Below are 23292 nucleotides of genomic sequence, written 5' to 3'. Positions count from 1 at the left end.
CAGATGAACAGGAAGCATACAGTAAACAAAATTTGGAAGGACTAAAGTAATAGATCCTGTAAAGGGAGCAACAGAGGAAGCACACACATTTTTAGGATCTGTTTAAGGTTACATTACTCAATGTTCAGGTGTTGTGAACCAGTGCAAAGCTAGAGGATGAACATTTGTTGTAACACCTCACACAACACTTTGTTTTTTTGCTTCGGAAATAGAATTCCATTTAATAAATTCTCAGTAATCTCACAAAAGATGTGTTCAAACAAAAAAGAATAAAAAAAAGAAAAAGAAAAATGAGAGAGACTATCTCCTCCTTTACAACTGAAATTGTGGACAATTGTCACGGCAAAGGAACACTTAAAACAATAATTGACTTTAAACGGCACTTTGACAGTGACCTGTGATGTTCCTCCCATTGCGTTTGTAATCTCATTTAATGTTTCTGACTCCTACACCACCTTATTTTGGAGATTAAATAATAAAGGAGGCTGGAAACAAGAGCCTTTCAACATTAAAAACACTGTGCTGGAGCCTGATGCAATGTTACCAATTTATGTAATATTTTTCTTTCTGCATTTTGGAGGAACTGATACAGTATTCCCAGTATATTCACATGTGAACGCCTTGTTATTTTTGATTATCTGGTCTCTGTAAATAAAATAACACCAGATAATGACCAAAGATGCTTTTATAACTTAAAAAAAGAAAAAAATCTTCATTTACATACACCTCTCTCATAAATATGCTCATCTAAATGTCTTATTTAGGCCAGATAGAAAGCTGTCAAACGCTACAGAACCATTTTTGATAATTACACTGATTACATTTCTAACTAAAAAAAAAAACGTGATGAAAATGGCATTTGCAACAGGTAAACAAGCAGCGGGTTCAGGATGCCTATAGTTAAAAACACACGATTAACTCACAAATGGCAATGAAATGGATATTTTCATGAAGTAATGAGTGACAGTTTGAACTCTGAAAATTACCAGCGCTAAAAGGGATGTTATATGCAAGATACAGATATCTACCTACGCTCCCAAAAACGCAAGGTCAAGCGGTCAGGAAAAGAGCCATCATCCACACAGGAACCACAACAACAAACATTGAAAATGGACAGGGGAGATGGATTTAGCTCCCCCCTACAAGCCAGAGGTCTCTAAACTGCTATCATGTACTGTTTACAACCATCCCGAGAGAAAGGGGGAGAGGAAAAAAAGCAAAAAATGGAGAGATGGCGGGAAGAAAAGCTGAAAGAGGTGCTGAACGGTGCCGAACAGGCAGCGTGCACTCTTTCATCTAGTTTGTTTTCCTCAGAGGGGCTTTCTCTGAAGTCTTCAATAGCCAGCAAAGCATGTAACGAGGCAAGGCCTTTCTGCTGCTCAGAGGAGGAAAGGCAGGCCAGAGCCACTGTGGGTTTTCTCAGATAATCCTGTTAATGCACACAAATGGGGGTGGTTCTGGAAGGCTCTGTTGCGGGCAGACAGCCACCTCCGGACATCGCTGAACCCTTTTGTGCTGTCATCATTTTGTCCCTGCCTTGGCACTTCTTAAACATGGTCAACGAAAACACACACGCACTCTACATGAGCAAGGTGTTTAAAGAATGGCTGTTAGGAATGACATGAGAGAAGCTACAAAATAATATAAAAGATGGTGATGTATACCAGTTTTTCCCAAAACTTTGTTATCTCGAGTCCTGTCAGTAACACCACATCGTGAATGTATTCTCTTTTACTCAAAACATTCTGAATATATCAGTTAGAATTAGCATTATTCGAATTAAAGTGTAAATATTGAAAATCATCCACTTATAATCAAAACACAGATTCAACAAACAGCTTCCTCTCTGTTTAATAAAACAATTGAACTTGCTTGTCTCTCTAAATTATGAGATTTATTATGAAATATTTAACAAAAGTGTGTGTGTGTGTGTGTGTGTGTGTGTGTGTGTGTGTGTGTGTGTACAAGATTGTAACTTGTTCATTTAAATACCAGTTACAAACTATGAAATATATCACCCACAAGCAAGTGCACTATAGTACATTTGTCTATTTTGAGAAGATATGAATTTAAGGTAACAAACCATAAACATTTAAAAGACCAATATCAAAATGTTTCCAAATGCCACCAGAAACTGCATATAGCCCTGGTATGTGCTAAAGACAAAGCTATTCACACAGATTTGACAGACATTTAAAAAAAAAAATAATAATAATAATCCAAGGTCCCAGAACAAAAGAGCAATGGTGACGATATCACATGCAAGCTTTCAGCTGAGAGAGATGGGCAGTGAGGGAGGTGACGGCTGGTGTAAATAGAGAGAAAAATAACAGCACATTGCTGATCTGTGGCCCTGCCACCCACTAGCACCTCCTGACAATCTCACTCATGACCAACAGCTGAAAGCACTGCACCAAATCAAGACAGCACACTACTTTATATCAGGAGGGTTGATGCAAAGGCCAGCTAAATTATGGATCATTACAATCTGCAGAAATTACATTTAATTGCTGCCACCTGCAGAGGGTTTAACCTAGTATACATTTTTGTATTATCATGCAAAGGGTATTTTTCACTCCCGTCACACAGCTACAACCATAATGGCTATCTGTTGTTGTCGAGTTGGAGGGAGAGTTTTAATTTGCCACGTGCCAAACACAAAACCCGGTTCGCTTTCTGGGAAACTGGGTCTACGGAAGGTTCGAGTCTTTAAATAGACTTTGAGGGTCCGCCATCTCCTCGCCAGCCACGGGGATCTCTGAAGGACAGGTTACCGCATCTCCATGTTTAACAAGGGCCCGCTTCATTTCATTACACATGGCAACGCTCAGCGGAATATGTAATCATCTTTTTCGCATGACATTTTGAATATCCAACTAGACAAATAATTGCGGCAATAATTGATAGCTTCACGCAGGCTGCAGTATTATTGACTGGCGTGCCTCTCACAGGCACCGGCGTGTGCCATGCGGGCAGCGTGCTTGGCACGCTCGCAGCCAGGTTCTTCTTCTGACAAAAAACTGTCACAATCTGTTCCGATGACAGGAGTCGGCGAACCACCGACAGGTGCTCCGATAATCTGCTATTAGACTCTGAAGATTTTACTGGGTGGAATTAAAAGCAGCAGCCTGCCAAAGAAATTAGCCTCCCCCTCCTTTTGGTCTAATTTTCATTTTCTCAAGAGAGATGAAAGAGTATTCTTTGCATCATTGACTGTCTTTTTGAGGAGCTGAGCATTCGGGATGGATGAGCAATAAAAGCAGACGAGGGACTTGTGGGTTCTCGGCTGTTTAATGTGTGCAACTTACAGTACGTACGTGGCCACCGCTTGGTGCGCAAGCTTGCTAAATGTAATGATAATCTGTGCCTCGACACTCTAAACACTTAAGAGAAGTCGAAAAGCGGTCTTGCTCTAATTTTCGACAATTCCTCAGTTAATTATGCAGCTCTCCAATTTGCAGCGAAAGCGGGTCAGTCCGGACAAGCTGGCAAGACGTAGCATTGCAGGCAGAGACTGCCGGTGACAGTTGTTGGACTGGTCTGCGGGAGCTGGCAGCGGCATGGCTACTTACAGACGGATGCGAGCACTCAGTGCATTGCTGGCAGTTTTTACGCAGGGAAATGTCAGAGCAATGTTACAGCACACAACAACCCCCCCTCCCCAAACTGCCAACCACATCCTCACAGGACCGACTAATCCAGCTAAATCGGCACACACACGCATTAAACTGCAGTTAGATAAAGCCACATTAAATGATCTTGACAAAAAGTAAGGCTGTATTACAGAGCGGTGATGGCTTGGCAGAGAGTGACTGGTGCCCATGGTGTAACTGGAGATGAGGAGGAAGGAAATATGTTGTGAGCCCCCCCATCCACCCAATCCCCCCTTGCTGAGTCCTGCATCTTGCACAGGAAAACTGTAGCACACCAAACAGATAGCTTTACAGTGCAAAAATAACCAAAAAGTGTCAAGTTATGACTTGTGCAAATTTCAGACAGCTCGTCTGGGGTGTAGTATGTATAAAATCCGCCTAGGGGACAGGTCAGTCCAATAATATTGCAAAAGTGCACTCGAACACACACACACACACACACACACATAGCCTGTTTGTCGGTGTTCAAAAGGCATCGTGTTAGTTACACAAGCGCATTTACAAATGAAAAATTGTTTTACCGTCATACCAATTCCATTAAAACACAGTTAAATACTGCTAAGTGCATGAAACGAGCATTACCAATGGATTTATCTTGACTGACACACATGGATGACTGACACGTATAGATGGAGAGCGTGTGTATTTGGAGTAATGTCTACAGTTGGCTTTGTTAAGAGAGCGGGGTGCATTTCTATGTGTGCCGTCTGGATCGATGGCGCTGGCAGACTAAGATGAATGCCAGATTAAAACAGCTCGGGCAGCCCAATATCCCCGACATGCAGATTCATCCATTGTTCTTCCTCCCACCACTAAAAACCACCCCCCCTCACTCACACACTCACACAAACACAAACGGCGTCCACGGCAAACAAAAGCACCGGATATGAACGCACTTGCGTAGAGCAATTCAAAACCTCCTACATGCGAAAGCGCAGGTCATTTGGACAGTTTCTGGCATTTCACGAGCTGTGCTCTCAGCCTTCCATCTCGACAGCTTCACTGCTGTCACTTGCCGAGACTGCGGCTCCTTTTGTTTTGTCCTTGACGATTGTGTTAAGACAGCTCTCAGAGATAATGGTAATTGAAGTAATGCAACAATGCAGTAACAGGATTACTGAATGCAGGGGGGGAAAGGACAATGCCATGTAATATCATTTTTGAATTTTATCAGCGGCTTATGCTTTCAAGAGCCTCTGCATATATTTGTGTTTGAGGTGTCCCTTCACCTCTGCACCTGCTCAAGTCTCAAAATTATGAAATTACGCTTTTTTTATATATTACATTTTCATAAAGTAAATTAAGCACAATGCATGTGAATCCTGTTTACAATAAATAAAATGTAGCTATTGAGGTGGGATACGGGTAGGGTTAGGGACAGGTGTGGTGGTATGGGTAGGTTTAGGGGTGGGTTTAAGTATAAGGATGGGTCAGCTTTGTAATTACAGATGTAATTACATAAATTAGTTACAGCTGTAATTACATGCTGGTATTTTTAAAATATAAGTACAATGTAAAAACATGTATGTACACAATAAGTCCATTGTATCAAATTATTTGTTTCAATGTAACTACATAGTACTTAAAGCAACTTAATATAAAGTGGGACCAAAATGCATTTTATAAATCAATGTCAAACTTTTTAATAAGTAATTTTGGTTGAAATTGATATAAAACGTATTATAAATAATAAACTACCGCCACTCAAAAGTTTGGGGTTGGAAAGTTTTTTTTAATGTTTTTGAAAGAAGTCTCAAAAATACAGTAAAATCAGTAATATTGGAAAATATCATTAGTATTTGAAATAACTGTTTTGTATTTTAATATATTTTTAAATGTAATTTACTCCTGTGATGGCAAAGCTGAATTTTCAGAAGCCTTTACTGCAGTCTTCAGTGTCACATGATCCTTCGGAAATCATTCTAATGCTGATTAAAACGGTTATACTGCTTGATATTTTTATGGAAAATTAGATATTTTTTTTTCAGGATTATTTAATGAGGAAATTAAAAAGTACAGCATTTCTTTAAAGCATACTGCAGCATTATGTATGCCTTTACTGTCACTTTTGATCAATTTAATGTGTCCTTGCTAAACAACTGAAACATCTTACTGAACCCAAACTTTTTTAATGGTAGTGTACTGGTCCCAAATTCATTTGAAGTTTTTCACAACTTTTTTTGCATTTGCTAGATCAGTTTAATTGCCCTGCAGTGTAACAAATACATTTTTAAAAGTACAAATATTATACACACACATACGTTTAGCAAAATACCGTTTAAAATACAAGTTCACACTGCAGGACAGGTGCATCTCCAAAAAAATATTTCATGTCGAATACTACACCAAACATCTAAAAACACAATGGAAATAGAAAATGTTTGCTAAATCTAACCAGAGTGAAGTTTCTAATGAGTGTCTGTGTTCAGGTCATGTGTGCCTCTGGCTTATATCAGTATTCCTCCAAGCAGTCTGGTCGGGTCGGCCCAGCACCGCTCTCACACACTCGGCTCTTTGTCCGGTTCCAGACTCTTTGTGGTGTGCCGAGTGACTGGCCACAAACAAAGGCCTGTTTGACCAACACTTGTTCACTGACAAAGCTGGACAGAGGAAGTGCCATAAAAATCCTGCAAAAGACTGAGACACTTCTCACACTGTGTGTCCTCCAAACCCAAACATTATGCATTTCTCTCCGCCTTGCCAAAAGAACGCAGAGTAATATCTAAACAATGAGATGTAATGCGCCCTTTATTTGGACTTTCCAAATAGATAGAGAGGGGGGGAAAGACTTAATTAAAAAAAAATACTGAGATGACACAGAAACTATTATCTGTGTGTGGAGTTAAGAAATAAACTCGTCTGTGACACTGTAGAGTGACAGGAGTAAAGGAGTATACATCCACAATTTTTGATGGTCAATCATCCTGAGAGGGATAAAAATCCTGCTGGAATTCCCTTTCCACATAATGCAAGTAATCCCAGCATCAACTCATTCCGATGTACACCAGCATGTCTCCCGTTTGCCTGCCTGCCTGCCGGACAAGCAAACGCAATTAAGAGCAGGAGAGTTTTCCACACACCTGATTCCCCTCTCCTTATCATTACAGCGAGCGAGGAGAGACGAGTCCCCTCCAATCAGAAATACACACGGCTAAACAGGGCCTGCCCAGCTAATAATAATGGCAGAGAGAGGCACGTTTCCCTCTCAAGCCAGTCAAATCAAACTCTGCTGCTCAGAACCGACGCATGCCCCTCTACAGTTATTGCTGAATACAAGAAGCTGATTTCAGTATTTAAGAGCAACAATGAGGCTAATTTCACAATCCTCTCGGTGTGTCATTAGGCACTGCTCTACAATCTGCCACACAAGAACGAAGACAAAACACAATTACCCCCCAATGCTTTTAAAGAACAGGGATATGAAAGCGTTATTGTTTTGGCAAGGAGGCCAATCAGGACTTTATATGTGTGTATAAAAGTATATTTGCGCATGTGAGACACGTGCACATGTGTCGTAGTTGGTTTGACTTTTGCTGGGGAGAAATATAAATACTAAGCACCAGAGAGTTCGTCTTCCCTGCTGTGACACTGTGCTTCTCTGCTTGTCATATACGATATAACATTTATTTTTGGCATTTATTTTAAAAAAGCATATACAGCCCAATTATGTAATTTAAAGGATAAAAATACACCATTCAAAAGTTTGGGGTGGGTAACATTTTTTTTTTAAATATTTCATTTTTAAAACTTGTATTCATCAAGGACATATAAGTTTAATTAAAAGTGACAGTAAAGACATTTGTTACAAATAATTTACATTTCAAATGAAAGCTGTCCTCTTGAACTTTATTTTGGAAACCATGATTAATTTTTTTAGGATTCCTTTATTTTACAATAAAGGATTCCTTTTACAAATTAAGCAGCACAACTTTTTTCAACACTGAAGATAATAAAAAATGTTTCTCGAGCAGCAAATCAGAATGATTAATCACTGAAGGATCTTGTGACACTACATGACACAACATCTGTTTTGTATTTATATATATATATATATCTTGTCATCACCAAACTTTTTAACTGTAAAATGAAATTGTGTTTACTTATCACGACAAAAATATTGTGTGAACTTGTTTTTTTAGAGGATGTACAAAGTCCGTCCTTCTCATTTAGAGTCAATTTCAATAAAAGTAACTGCAAACATGTCTTTAAAAAGTGAAGTGAAGTTTTGGAGAGAAAAAAAGAATGTGTTTGCATGTGTCACTTGGTTTGTTATTAAAGCAAATGACATTCATACACCTGACTTAAGTGACCAAAAGTGTTTAAATGCTGCATATATATGCAGACTTAACGACCCCAGTGAAACTTTTCCTTTAAAAAGCACTAACTCAACAGTCAAACATACTCTGCTTATGGATGTGGATGTAGGGAGAACGTGTACCCTGATGATGACTTCAGCCCAGGAGCTGTGCTGGGGATCCACTTTACCATTGGGGAACATGCCTGGAGAGCAGAAGCTCCAGAGGGACAGATGGAGAGCTCTTGGCGAAGACACCCGTGAACAATGAACAAAAACGTTGTTCCGTCACCCGGATTATTGAAACTGCTGCTCCGACCGCTCCTACACTTTGGATGTGCGAATCAGGCTTCCATAGACACTGGAATTGACCGTTTAAAAATGAATTCCTGCATAACCTCATAAACATAATTTTAATAATACAGTCAGAGCCTCTTAAACTGTGTTTATGATTGTAATTAAATGGCCAAATCTTTATATAACCGTCAGAGCGTAAAACCATGCGCGCATCCTCTCTCTCGCGCTCTCTCTCTCTCTCTCTCTTGTGAGATGAAAACCTCACTGCTGATGGTAGCAACTGTAGACTACTCTTAACCCAAAACCAAAATGTCAAAATTATAGAGAGCACAAATTACAGCATAGGAGGGTTGTGTGCTTTGCTCTTTTTCTTTTTTTAAGCCAAGGAGGGAAAAAAATGCTCAGAAAAAAATGCCAGGCTAACCTGCATCCAGATACGCACACACATATCTGGGACCCTAGAAAGAATGACAAGACTTGTAGAGGAATGGAAACAGAGAGTGACGTTCATTGTCATAAATAGCCTAATTAATCAATGTGCAAACTACTATACTGCTCCAAATGCATCAATTAATTAAACCCAGATTCATTTAATCCTGTGGAGGAACACAGGCTTTGTGCCCAAAATAATTACTGCAGAAAAAAAGTCAGAATTATTGTTATAAAATATATTTCAGTCGGAGGTATCCCCCAAAGATTCACAAAAATGCATTTTTTGAAATAAACTTTTCAATATGGCTGAGTACTAATTAAGCCTTAGCACTCATTTAACCGGCACAAACACCAAAACGGCATCGGTGTTTAACAAACACACAGATCATTCCCCTAACAATGCGCACGGACGGGACTTCAGCTGCAGCCTCTGAAGCGACCTCTTTTCTTCATTGTCTCTCTCAGAGCCAGAGAGAACGAGGGAATGAAATAGAGGGGAGGAGGTGGGGGTGAGTGAGATATTCACAGCACGTTCTGCATAAATGTATCGCTGCATCTGTAAGGAAGAGAAATTGGAGCTGCGCAGAGCTGGGGCCCGGGGCATGGCTTCAGACACTGTCAAAACATTTTCAGCCATTTTAATTAGAGGACCAAAGCCAGTTCTGAGGCTCCATAACATTTGCTTTCACATAATTGCACTTCGCTCAGCGTTTTCGCCCTTTCTGTCCCCCATCGTATTCAACTTGGGCAATTCATATTTCCATTAAGGCTTTTTTGTGCTTTTTCAATTTGAATATATTTTCTTATAGGACATTCAAACATTTATGAATAGCGTGTCCTACGGTGGCTGAACAGCTGGAAGTCTGTTCGCTTGTACTTCATTAATTATTCAGCTACCTTCGGCTCTGTCACTAGTGTATATAAAGTACAGTATCCGATCCGAAAAGCTTCCATTCGGGTTCTTATTCCACATTCTCTCCACATTTATCCCCTTTGAATCCCTATGCGCAGATAAACCTACAACCACACAAATGCTGACACTTGTGATGGGAGGTGTTCAAATAAATTCAGAGTGGTAATCTTTTCCTATTCCTTCACACGCAATAGGTCAGCGGTCACCTGTACGCAACACACACACACATAAATGGAGAGAACAGGGATGTGCAGGGACATGCAGACCAGAGCAGACAGCAGCAGCAGCTGGCGGCCATAGGAGATCACTCATCAGCCTTATACTATCATAAAGCTCAGCAAACACCAGGTACTGGCCTCACACACTTGCATAAAACACAAACACTTTGCCTCTAACAAGCCGTTATTTTCTATGTTAGCAATAGGCATACAAGTACAGCTTTAATTTATCTGAATGGAGTTCATTTCAATATTTCAATTGGGCATTCTTTTCGTTAAAGCAAAAACAAACTCTGCTAGTGATATTTTGTTAACATACAGTAATATCATAAATAATCCAGTGTCAGAACTTATCTAGTTGACTTAGTAGTAGGTGGCAGTATTGCACCTTAATGCTGGGTAAGTGCAAAACAGAAGAAGAAGATGATGATCATGATGATGCAGTGTGTAGCTAACTACTGTCACACGAAATCATGTCATCAAATATGACAAACGAAAGTGACGCTTTATCGGCACTCAAAAAAAGTTAGATAAAACACAAAATTAAGTTAGATAAAACACAAGTTATGTCAGATAAAACAAAATTAAGTTAAAGATTAATTTGACTGAGAGCATTATTAATTTTTATTTTTTTAAATTGAAAATCTGATATTGTGCCAGGCCAAGTTCAGGTTAATTTGCATGTCAACTCTACGGGCAATTCTACAATCCGATTGGCCTTTTAAACCAAAACGCAGGACTCTCATTCCTACATCTGCCACATTAAACATTGCGATTTCTCTCGTACATCTCCTCTCCTTTATACTGTCTTTGTTATCTCTTTCTTTTGCTCTTTTTCATTTGTCCATCGTCACCAGAGGGCTGTTCAGGTGTTTGTTTTTCCCAGCCCAGACTATCTTTGGAAATGTTTTTTTTTTCTCTCTCTCTCTCTCTGCTATCGGGCTGCAGGTCTGCACTGACTCAACCTTAGGGGTTCAGAAAGGAGAGGAGGGAGTTGATGATGGAGAAAGAGAGAAAAAAGAACAAAAGGAAAAGTTAAACCTGTAAGTCAGAGCCCTTTTTGCTCTACAGTCTCCGGAGAAGAAACCTCAGCAAGACTGACCCTCTCTTATAAGAAACACACATAAACAATCTAACGCACACCTCACCTCACCAAGAGGCCACTTTCTGCCTCACAGATGCCCAGAGCTCTCAAAACAACAAGGAAAGATGAAGAGAGAAAGAGAAAGTAAGAGAAAAGGAAATGGGGCATATGGGACTGTGAGCCGGATTCTGACATAAAATAGAATATCGAGAGCATTAGAATAGAAAATTAGTCTCAAGAGCTACTTTTTTCACTTTTGTAGGAGAACTGAGTGAGAATTGATTTAATTACTGTGCAAACGTACTAAAATCAGCACTTTAACAGCAACAGAAAAATAACTAATTATATTTTTCAGAAAAAAGCTGTAATCAGAATATATACAATTATGTGCACGTAAACATGGTGACTGGTTATACAACTTTATCTCATAATTTCATCTCCGCATTTTTCCTCTGTATTAGAAAATAGTCTTCAAATATATTCAACCAAGAGCTACAATCAATAAAAATAATTTTTTTAACGTAGATATATACTGTAACTAATGCCTCGTTAACAGTAAAATCCCCTGAATGAATCTGGTGGCAGAAAAGGGGGTTAGAGAGAGCCGTAAAAAAGTTTATTCACATAACTGCCTCCTGGAGCCACTGACCCTTGCACTACAAGAGCTAACAGACATGCAGAGAGGTGTGAGCAGCCTGTGTGTGTGTTCATGAGTAACACAAGGGTAAACCCCTGAGATCTGACTGTAGCTTCTACGCTAACACAAGCTAATACTCAAATCAATAGCGGAGAAAAACTTCCCATGCGCGTCCACGTGGCAACTTTGGTTAATTGGTCTAAAGAAAAAAAAAATTAAAAAGGTTATGGATGTGATTTTTATGTGCATTTCAAAGACAACTGTGTGGTTTGGGGGAATAATTACTATTTAAGTGAAGTGCAAAAAATTACTCAAAAGAATATGCATGTTAGTGCCTAGATGTCATACTTACATTAAACAGTCATTAAACAGTTCGTTAAATTTAAACTGTATACTTTTTGTAAATACGCAAACATGAACTGCGTTAAAAAGTGCAACCAAAAGAAGAAGAAGAAAAACATTTGAGACTTTGTAAGAACACAGTGAGAAGTCAGCCTTGGTGAGGCTTGGTGAAAATAAAGAGATGAGAGAGGGTCCAAACAGATAGATCACACACTCTGCCTCACGGCTCAGGCCTGTGTCTGACAAGAGGACAAAAATTTCTCTGAATTATTCAGAGTGGACAAGCACACATCTACTGGGCACTGCCCTAAAAAGAACATATCCAGAGAGCGGGAAAGTAAGCGAGAAGCAAGCAGGGGTTGGGAGGGAGAAAATGGGAAAGGGAGAGAGAGAAGCAGCAGTTTGATGAACGTCAGAAGAAAGGCAGTATTGCAGCAGCAGGCCGCCTGGGGCTAGTTGTGTAGGAGAACACAGAGGCACACAGCCGTTACAGAGCAGTCAATAACGACACAGCCTCTGACATTTACACAAACACCAAGACCCCGCCACTAGCGGCAAACAAACACCCCCAAAACACATACACACCGCCTTTAAAAGGAAGCCTACAGAAGCTCCTCACACGCCAAAGCAGAATGGGAAAGAAAAAGAGGACTCTGCGGACAAGAGTATGTAGAGACTCTTTGCAGAGGAGTGGATTTAAAGACGAGGCATGTAAGGAGATTGAGAGGTGTTGAAGATCCCTTTGCTTTACCGCTTTCTCTTATCATCAATCTCGTCCAGAGAAATTACCGAAAGCCCTGGTTTCATTTTTTATCTTACTTAAGAGGCGAGGGAGAGGGCAGCTGACAAATTACAGAAATATATAAATCACACATTAAAAAGTTCCAGAAAACTATTTGCAATCATTTTTTTAGTGGTGTGTGCGTGCTGGAGTGTGAGTGCTCCATTAGGGCATTTTGAGAGCAGTCTAATGTGGCTAATGTTCCCATCAGAGATACTCTAAGTGCTGTGCCATTCATTTCCCTTCCACCCCCTTGAGCGCAGCGGTCACAAGCCCTCCAAATGCTTCCCTTCGAGGAGTGGCCAGCGCCTTTTAGCCAGGCCCAAAAGATCGTCCGGCTGCGCGGGAAGAGCCAGTGCCGACCACCGACGCCCTCTCCCAAAGCTATGGGTCTACTAATTACCCCCATCTCAACACCAACAAACAACTTTTAAGACCTATTAGAGGGCAGTTGTCCGGGAAGGGGTTTTATATCCCATTAAAACCAGAAGATTAAATTGCTATTCACATAAATTCACCCGGCCTCATACCAGTAGGACTCGGATGCTAATAGCGTGTGGCCTATCGCTGCTAAACAGGCTACAGCAGGATGGCACCCTCCTGGAAAATAGCCTCGAGTGCGATCACATAAATAACCTCGGCTTTTCCGTTGAAGCCATTTCAGGTTTCAGTGGAATTCCTGTTCTCACGTCTCTCCCGACCTGTTTTTGTCTTTGCGCTCCACTCCCAGAATCCCCTCAGCATTTGCTATCTGGGTTTCTTTGTTGATCCTACCTTTCTCAGCTTTCGGTATACGGCTTGGAGGAGGGGGAGGGGGGGCGGGCAGGACGAACAGGCTGGATCTGCCGGGGCAAGAACTAGAGGTAATGTCAGCCAAGGCCAGAGAGAGCGAAACCCAGCAACCATGTCAAAGCCAACAAACACTCCCTATCTCATTCCCAAAGGAACTCTGTGACTCACTCTCCAGCAAGCCCCCGATTCGCTCCAAAACCTCTCAGCGTAGCCATAACATACATGCCTCAAATTTGGCGTAGAAACCACAGCGACTAATACCAGGGACGTGAGTGTTGGGGTGAAAAGGGATGAAGATGTAAAACTCAATACAACTTTTCTGGGCGCAAGGACACCAAACCCAACAGAACTCCGGCTGACCTGATACATCACACCACCCTCCTGACTGCCGCCCCAAGCTGTGTGACATGTCCACCGGGTCTGGGGAGAACATGTGACATTCATGCCTTTAAGAAGGAGCTCTCAGCACATCTATCAAGCTCAGCTGGGACACGAGGCCACACACAAACAGAGCACTGTTTCAAGAGCGGCCAAGGCAGTGCTGTTGCATTCCTCCCGACTGGCGCATGGCCGGCTGGTGAGAGTGCGGTCGGCCTCCAAAGCTGCCCCTCATCTCAATCGCTCGTACGCACCGGGTCTGTTCTCACTCACTCTCTCTCTCTCCCTGGAGACGTATGTTTTGCCGGCCTGGGCCGTAATACTGTAGCGTACGCATGTTCATTTAAAGCTTCTCATAAATACAGCTGAATTTATAATAAATCGGGTGACTAATGTGAAGCCAAATAGGAATTCCCTGTCAAGTACCCTTTTTCCAAACTTGTATGACTTCATATTATTCGGTGTAAAACAAGGCAGCTGAAGTGTCTTGGTGTTTTTTTTTTTTTTTGTTCATACGATGAATGTCAATAGGATCCCGTGTTGTTTTGGACAACTTTGTGGACAAATACAATTGAAACCATTTTTTAAAGTATCTGTTAAGTTCTGCAAAATATAGAAAGTCATACAGGTTTGGACAACATAAGGGTGGGTAAATTATGACAACATTTTTAGGTATGCCTTTAAATATAATTATTTAGGATTGCTAGTGTCCAGAGGGCAATGAAGTAGACCAGTATCTAAACCAGAAAGATTTCAATAAAGTATGTATAGAAGACCCTGGTGGAAAGATTGCCTCTGTCTATCACATTTCACATTAACCTTTGGGCTTGAAATCTGCAGCTTGAACTCTTTTTCAGTATCTTCATTTGGTGCTACAGAGGTGGAGTGTCCATCAGGGCTAAGGGCCAAGGCTATAGAGGTATATAAAAGTAAGCAAAATTCAGATGAGGGAGGGTGGGGGTGTGAAAATGATAATGAGACAGACATCAAAGATCAGACAAGGAAACAAACTGCTTCCACATGGTCATAAAACAATTTGAGCCATGAGTCAATACGCTGATAAGGCACATCAGATGCCTGTGGTGATGCAGCGAGGCAGAGGTGAATGGACAAGCACTTGTCTGTGTGTATGTGTGTGTGTGTGTACGCTTTACTCATGCGGGACAGAGCGCATGACTCAAAGCCACTCGGTCCTGCACTTTATCAGGATAAAAAATTCAGACTGACCCTTCTACTGCCCCCGTTTGCAAGCCACAGCCATTAGCAGAAAGAGAGAGAGAGAGGGAGAGGGAAGAAAGGAAAAAGAGAAAGACATTTAGGTTTTTGTGACACCAGAGCACTTCCCCCATAAGTCTGATATAGCAGTGATGGGTAAGATACTTTGAAACTTTAGCATCTAAAGTTTAAAAGCTACTCAAAATTTTCAAAAGCCAATCTACTCTTAAAAAAAATAGTCAGCTTCTCTTGAAAAAATCTAAAATATCTCAACAAAACTATAATATACAATAGATTATACATGTATACAATACATCATATATATATATCTGTCATGATAACTCTCAGAGAGATTGGCACGGTAACAGAAAATGGCATGGTAATGGATATAGCAATGTCAATGTACTTGATCTATTGATAACAGATCTGCTACGCTGCTTCAGAGCAAGTACGGAGACTTGCTACTCTGAATACTAACAGACATTGATGTGAGCATGTAAGACATGCTGTGGCTGCTGCACATGTGAGATACATGAAATAACCCTCATAGTAGATCTACACAGGTGGAGCTGGAGAAGGTGGAGGGTTTCTAAAAGTAGGCTGCAGACTGTTAACAGCAACACTACCGGTATTTAAATTTTGAGCCACAGCTCATTGGCCGCTAATGCAATCTGCAGTGCAATGTAGATAATGATGTGATCGCTACCAAGCGAGTTTAAGATCTATCAGCCTGCGCCATTTACAGTTTGATCCCAGAAATAGGTGTGTATATATATATATATATATATATACACACACACACACACACACTATATAATACAGCAACAAAACAATGACGATTACTCTGAAAAGATACATTATTATTATTAGAAAATAGCTACAAAAAGATTGTATAAACCCTGACATGAACTATACCAATTATTATGGCACTACTAGAAAGTCTAAAGTAGAAATGCTGTTTTTAGTTAGTCACACAAGGCTGTATGACAGTCTGAGAAAACTCTGCAAATACTTAATTGCATCTTTCTGAGTGTGTTTGATGGGTGGAGGGGACAGACATTAGCACGGTGTGGAAAGAAGACGCTAATACCACAGTATAACATTTACCATTTATAACGGGGTGGTAAGATGGATGCCATGCATGCAGGGCTGTGGCTTTTGCTGCTCAGTCTAATTCTTCATGGCAGCGCTTCTACCCACATTTACTCGCAGACCCACAGATAATTCAGTACAAGTGTTCTAATCCATATCATCCCATCGTACGTTACCGCTGACAGCTCAGCATTGGGGCTACAAACACACCGCCTCTAACAACCAGTAAAGTACGGCCACAGTCCGAACCCTCCTCTGCAAAAACGAACATATTACCATTTGTTTCATCTCCATCCATTTTTCTGCTTGGAGACAGAGTTAGTGGAATGAGTTGGACACAAAGCAAACGCTCTAAACTGTGCATGAAGACCTTTTCATGTATGAAAACCAGCCATTCATAAGCAAAAATGTGACTCGTTCCAACCTGGGACGCTTACACAACTGATACAAATATCTTAATTACTGCAGATGTACCTGCAAGCCCTCTTCAACAGCTAAAGTCAATAAATCAGGTTTTAACACGGCAAGGAGCCACAACTCAAAGCATGCTGGAACATTACCTGCATGCTCTGCCAAAAATGTGTCCGGGGTCCTATAGATCAGAGATCGCATAGGGGTGGCGTGAAACAGGGTACAAGGAAGTGAGGAGAACGGAGGGGGGAAGAGCTAGCTTTCTGTAAGGTCGCTCAGGTTGACGCAACATTTCTCAGATGCTTATCTCAAGTGCCTGGACTTCCCAAAAACAGCCTTGAGAAAAAAAGAGAGAGGTGTGTGTCTCTGACATTTATTATGATGCAGTGTGTTTACCGTTTCTAGAAAATTGCCTCACCAAACCCGTTTGAGCCCTTGACTTCAGTTTTTTTTTTTTTTTTTTTTTCAGTAGCTGAGATGAGCAAAGGACACCGGTCTCTCTCTCTATCTGAGTATGTGTAGGCGAGACTTCACTATGTGCATATGATCTTGTTTCAGCTTCTAATTTTTGACCCCAACCTTGCCCTCCAGAGCTCGGTCCTCAACCCCACGTTGCATTACCGAACACAAAGTTATATAAAGTGACGTAAGTAGAGCAAAGTGCATGCAGTGCCGTTTCTGCCCTCTGTGGCTCCCAGCCAAACAGATAATGTATATTCAGCCTGTGGTGCAAACTAGGTCTGTATTTGTAAATACCACAACTCCGTACAGTATCAGACTGTTTTTAGAAGCCAGTCTGAACGGAGTGAAATTATGTCTTTTAACAGTGGACAAGTGGAACTAATCCATTTCATTAAAAACAGACAATCAGATTCCAGTCACAGAACAGAGCACTTAGCGCAGACTGGCTTCAAACGGCCACTGACATCAATACTCTCTGTCCCGCAGTAGCGTGAGGAAGCGGGCGGGCTAAAATTGATGCCGTTCACAGTTCACTACTACTTTCTGAACTGGTTAACAAGTGTCTTTTTTCACACATTTTATTGGGCTGGAACAGGCCAGAGAGTGGCCTTTACAGTAATACACTCTAGATCACTGTGCACACACACATACATGTACTGGATATATTTACATATTCACATAACAGGATATGGTATATGAACACAAAAATTACACGTTAAAGACAGGAACAAAGGGATCACACGACAAGATACATTATGATCATCAACTAGACAGCATGTAGGCTAGGTCTGCTCAGCTTACAGTAAATCTAAATGTGAATGAGAAGCATACAACACAGCAGTTCTCAAACCTTCTGACTCAAAGCACCCCTCATCCAAAATGATATCCAAAGGCCTTCCATATTGAATACGATGTTTTCTCTGGTATTTCTGCTGCTTATTTTCAAACTTTTTTATCAACAGAAACCGACAGCCCAAAAGTCCAACCATTTCAACATGAAAGGATAGATAGATAGATAGATAGATAGATAGATAGATAGATAGATAGATAGATAGATAGATAGATAGATAGATAGATAGATAGATAGATAGATAGATAGATAGATAGATAGATAGATAGATAGATAGATAGATAGATAGATAGATAGATAGATAGATAGATAGATAGATAGATAGATAGATAGATAGATAGATAGAAATACAAGGCTGCAAGAATCTTTTCCATGTCACTTGATAACACTGGGCAGGGCGTGGTGACATTGTAAGAGTCACGGTACAGTGAAGAAGACCAGGAAATCCCCTCTGACCTACAGAAAACACACAAACACACATTTACAAAGGCTCCATAAGCTGTCTGGAGCTTCTTACCAGGACAAAAGAGCCTCAATCTGAGGAAATTGCATGAACCTTGACAGACCCAAGCGTAACTATGAGTATATGAAACTGTTGAGAAGAAAATAGAAAAAAATAAGATGACAGCCCCACTCATCAAGAGGGTGTGGAGTGTATCTCACAATACGTCCAACTCTGAGAGGCCAAAGGGGAAATAAGCAGAGGAGCCATGTCAACTTTTCTAATCAATGAATGTGCTTCGTGTGTTTAACGAGGATGAAACAGGACTTTTTGCCTCTGTTGGAAATAAGGCGGCAAATAGATCGAGGGAGACTCAGTGGACAGCGTCGGCCGTGGCACCCTTTTCCCGGCGGTGCCAGATTACATTTCCAACAACAGCTGCCTCCTTTGTCCGCTCGCAGCCAAGCCAAACTGCGCCTAAAATTTCATTTAATCTGCTGCAAAACCTGAGTGTCAGCCACTTAAATGGCAGCTAAAAGCACTACTCTCAGATAACTGACTGACACTTGCTAATAATAGACCCTGGCAACAGGGGAGCCACGGCGGACATTTTGTGTAACCGTAGAGATTCGCCGGGTGCCTGGGAAACAGGGGAGTGGACGGTCCCAGCTCCCCTGATGGGTGGGATCGTCTCACAGGCCGCCTGCAACGTAGCCCCCTAATGCTCCACCCTTCCCCTTGCCCCGATCAGCCAATCCTAAACCAATGACCCAGGTTCTCTCTTTCAGCCCTCAGCCGCCATGCAACAATGGGCCTACATGCTTTTGTCTCCAAGTCTGGGGGGCAAGTAGGAGGCAAGGAGGTGCAATCCAAAAGAAAGAGTGAGGATTTATAGATAGTATAAAAATGTCCTCTTTTCAACTTAAGCCCCCATTTGTCTGAATGAGGACTTGGCTCTCCGGTCACAGGTCCGTCAAGCTGTGACGGTTTGGACCCGGTCAAGGAGCAGAAGATTAGCGCATGGAAGAAGGGGGGAAATTGGAGGAGCAGAAAGGGGGGACAGGTTGAGCAGCTTCTGTGGTACTTTGTCATTACACAAGGTCTCAACACGCCCTATACGTGGGAATCTGAGACAAAGCCTGGCAGGTCAGGGCTGAGCTCAAAGCAACAGAGCACCACGCTAAAACCACTGCTTGTGTGTTTAAGAGCCAAAAACCCAACAGACACATCATCTTGCTCTCTTTCTCTCACATGCAAAGGAGAGAGAGTTTTTATAGAGAGGAGGAAACACCCTTTGACTGAAAAATAAACATAATTCATTGTACTTCGTTGAGGCGACAACATTAAAAAAACCCGTCCCGGTTCAATGGGTTCACAGATGCTGCTCTCTCGGTTTTGTTTTTCACTACCCGTTTTCTGCTTTTCTTTCCTCAGGTGTCGAGAGGTGAAGCCGTCTGGAGTGGACACGTGTGGCAGGAAAACCTCAGCAAGAAACGGCACGAGAGGGACAAAGGGACAAAGGAGGGTTTGACTGACTTTCACATTAGTGAGGTTTCGATGCGTCTATATATACATACAGTTTTGCAATGTTCCTGAACTGAAAGTCACCGTTAGGGTGCGATCATATAAACGAAACTTGCAGATTAGTGAAATTTATCAGGTCCATTGTCCATAATGCAGGAAGAACCCCTTCATCTTATTTAGAGGTCACTTCCAAACTAAGCAGCTTCATCTTGGTCAACACAGTGAATTTTAAACGTTCAAAGTTGAACACACTTTAAAATGATGCAAAATGGAAACGTTTGACTCTCTCACCTCTTATGTTAAATCCCAGATCACGCAGATTCCTATTACAAAGGTGAGTGTGTTACAATTATGTGCCCCTGTAACAATCAGACCTGGCACCATGACACATCTCAAAAGCAACAAGCTCCCTTTTTTCACGTTTGCATAATAGCTCCAAATGAATAACAATCAGCATGAGGGTTTTGAAGTTTAACACATGCGGTTAATGTATTTTTATCACTTTCTATGCACTTTGTCACTTCTAAGTACTCATGCCCATCTCTAACATCTGCTCAAAAGCAGGCTGGAAACAGAGAGATGGACAGAGAGAGTAAGACAGGAGGAAGAGAGCGAGCAGGGGGCTTCTTACAGCCTCTGATGAAGACATAAGGGGAGTGAATGGAGGGGGTGATTTAGTTTGCTGTGGGAGATTTTCACTTCTGCATTCTTGTCATGTCCAGATGTTCTCCTCCAAATACACGCACGCACACAACAAACAGTGTCCACATGTACTCACTCTGTCTATACAAACACAGTAAACATCAGCGCAGTGACTACTGCATCGATACTAGTGGTCCGAAGATGGATTTTTCTTAGAGAGAATGAGCGATGGTTGATGTAATGCCCACATAAAAAAAATGATATGCACACAAAATGCGGAATTCACTTACATAAATGCTCACTATCACTGTTCACTTGCAAAAAACTGATGGGGGGGGGTTTTCTTAGTGACTTATTTTTTAGGGTTTTTTTTGCGTTTGTTGTAAATAAGGGACATACAGTACGATTCAAAATGTTGGGGTCGGTAAGATTTTTTTTATCATTTATTCAGCAAGGATGCATGACTGATCAGATGTTTACATTGTTAATTTATATTTAAGAAAAAATGCTGTCAAAAAATCCTGAAAAAAGTATCATTTTCCACAAAAATATTTTTGTGATAATAAAAAGAAGTGTTTTTTTGTGAACCAAATCAGCATATCATAATGATTATGTGACACTGAATACTAGAGTGATGCTGAAATGATGCTGAAAGCTTTAGTTTAGAGTTATATAAGATGTTTTAAATTGTTATTATATTTCACAATATTTCTGTTTTTATTGTATTTGTATCAAATACATACAGTCTTATTGAGCATAAAAACTTATTTTAAAAAGATTTTAAAAATTCATACCAACCCCAAACAGTAGTTCATTCGGCGGGCAGTAAATCTGCAAACAGAAAATGTTTATTACTCATTGACAAGGCTGTCAACAGATTTTAAAAACAACCCAAATGTGATCTCACTAATTAATACTGCTCTTTTTGTAAGATCTAAAGTCTTACAATCAAGTTTAAATATAGTACTTTAGACGTTCAGGAAGCACAGTGGTGAACCTGTTAAGCAAAACGACCTCTGTCATCTCCACCGAGAGCGACGCATTTCGGACTAGGCCATGACAGCGGCGGGCCGCTCGGCGCACGCTGACGAGCGAGGGGAATTGTGCGCCGATTACTGGCAGCTTGCCTTTCTGACTTGGCAGCTAGTGGTCACTGGGGGAGGAGGACATGATAGAGGCAGGATTTAGCCTCCGCTATACACACAGGGTAATGAGAGCCAGTCAGCGTGGATTTATGTGCATTAGGAGGCACTGGGCAACCCAGCCTGTGATACATTTATTTGGCTTTATTAGCCTTGTGGCATGTACGTATTGGAGGTAATTTGGTTAAGGCTGTTAGGTCCATTATGCAGCGAGCATCGTCGGAGGAGGGAAAGGGCTGTTATTAGTGGTTATCAGATGAGAATTATGAATGATAACGGAGGCCCATCTCTAATTTGTGTGGCTAAGGTCTCCATTTAAATTATGCATACAGTGCAGAGCCGATAAACAGCGGGGCATCTGTGCAGGGATGCGGCCGTTCCTGTGGTCAGGAGAATACTCTGGTCTCTGCTTTAAAATAAACACACGCACTAACAAACGCACACAAATACCCACAGAAAATCAATCCTGAACTGTGCTCGCCCTTTAGTCTATAACAGCTCTCTGCGTGCTCCCGTTTGCAGTGGCCTGGGCTTTATCTACGGCCTGCTGGTCAGCTGTGTGTGGCTGCGTTGTGATGCTGGGGTCACCCTATTCTGAAGGTCAGCGGGGACGCGGATCAGTTTATTGACCGCCAGCTGAATGCACTGCTCACCCCGGCGGACTGCTCTTACAGTTTACTCTCTCTTCCTGTGACACGCTCACCTCCACCGGGGCCTGTGGACACTCAGTGTCACAGAGTAAAGCTCTTTTGTTCATTTCTGTGTAAAAGATAAATAAATAAAGTGCAAGGGCATGTAAGTCATATGAAGAGTGTTACAGTCCTTTAGTCTGCAAGGCACAGGGGTCACCTGAGAATTCGGCTCTCTGCTGCTAACAGGTCCCACACAGCACTGCCTGGTCAAGCAGAAACAGACATCTGTGTCTGGTCACAGGGACCATGAGAGGAAAACACGAAGACAAAACAGGAGAGGGGATGAGAGAAAGACAAAGAGGGCAAAAGGTTGCTGCACATAGAAAGAGTCATCATGAATCAAACATGCTAAAACAATAATAATAATATTAATAAATAAAATAAAATATAAAAGATGGCTCAATAAAAGGCCTAAATTAAAAAAAAGTACTCAAAAATAATATTAAAAATACATACTATGTAGAAATAAATATTTGTATATTTAAACAGAATTGGAATATTGTAATGTTTACAAATGGATTTTTTTTTTCAGATGCATTTATCCAAAGCAACTTCATAAAACATTATTATATTTATTATTATAATCAATATATTATAATATGTCACAATAAATAGATATTTTGTGCTGAACTTTAAGAGGCTGACTCATCACATTATAATTTCACTTTATCACAATTAACTGAAGCTTATCAGCTAAGTAAAAAATCCATAATTGATAAAAAAACACTGTTCTCCAACCACTTGCATGTTACATTGTGCCAACGTCTCATTATAGTTCTCTGAATCTCAATCTTTTTTTTTTCTTTATTTATTTCTTTTTAACGGTCAACATTCAAAGAAATTAAAAAGCTGCTATGGTTTATCCACACCCATCCTAAACACAAATAAACATCCAGCCAGTTACAAATGAGCACAAGGAACTAAACGCATGAATCTTAATTTCACCCGTCTCATCATAGTAGAGTGAAACTGTGCATTTTACAGGCTCCCCCCATCCTG

The 23292-nt window shown here is 41.0% G+C and overlaps 1 protein-coding gene across 1 annotated transcript in view; it reads right to left on the bottom strand.

Moving 5' to 3' along the window:
- Positions 1-23292, bottom strand: part of bcl11aa (BCL11 transcription factor A a) — a 51155-nt gene that overhangs the window by 5911 nt on the left and 21952 nt on the right. The window lies entirely within an intron of this gene.

Source organism: Pimephales promelas, chromosome 11 (genome assembly GCF_988280905.1).
Source record: "Pimephales promelas chromosome 11, fPimPro1.hap1.1, whole genome shotgun sequence".
In the NCBI taxonomy this organism is placed as follows: Eukaryota; Metazoa; Chordata; class Actinopteri; order Cypriniformes; family Leuciscidae; genus Pimephales; species Pimephales promelas.
The sequence above is the reverse complement of the archived record's forward strand: the minus strand, read 5'-3'. Positions and strand labels throughout refer to the sequence as shown.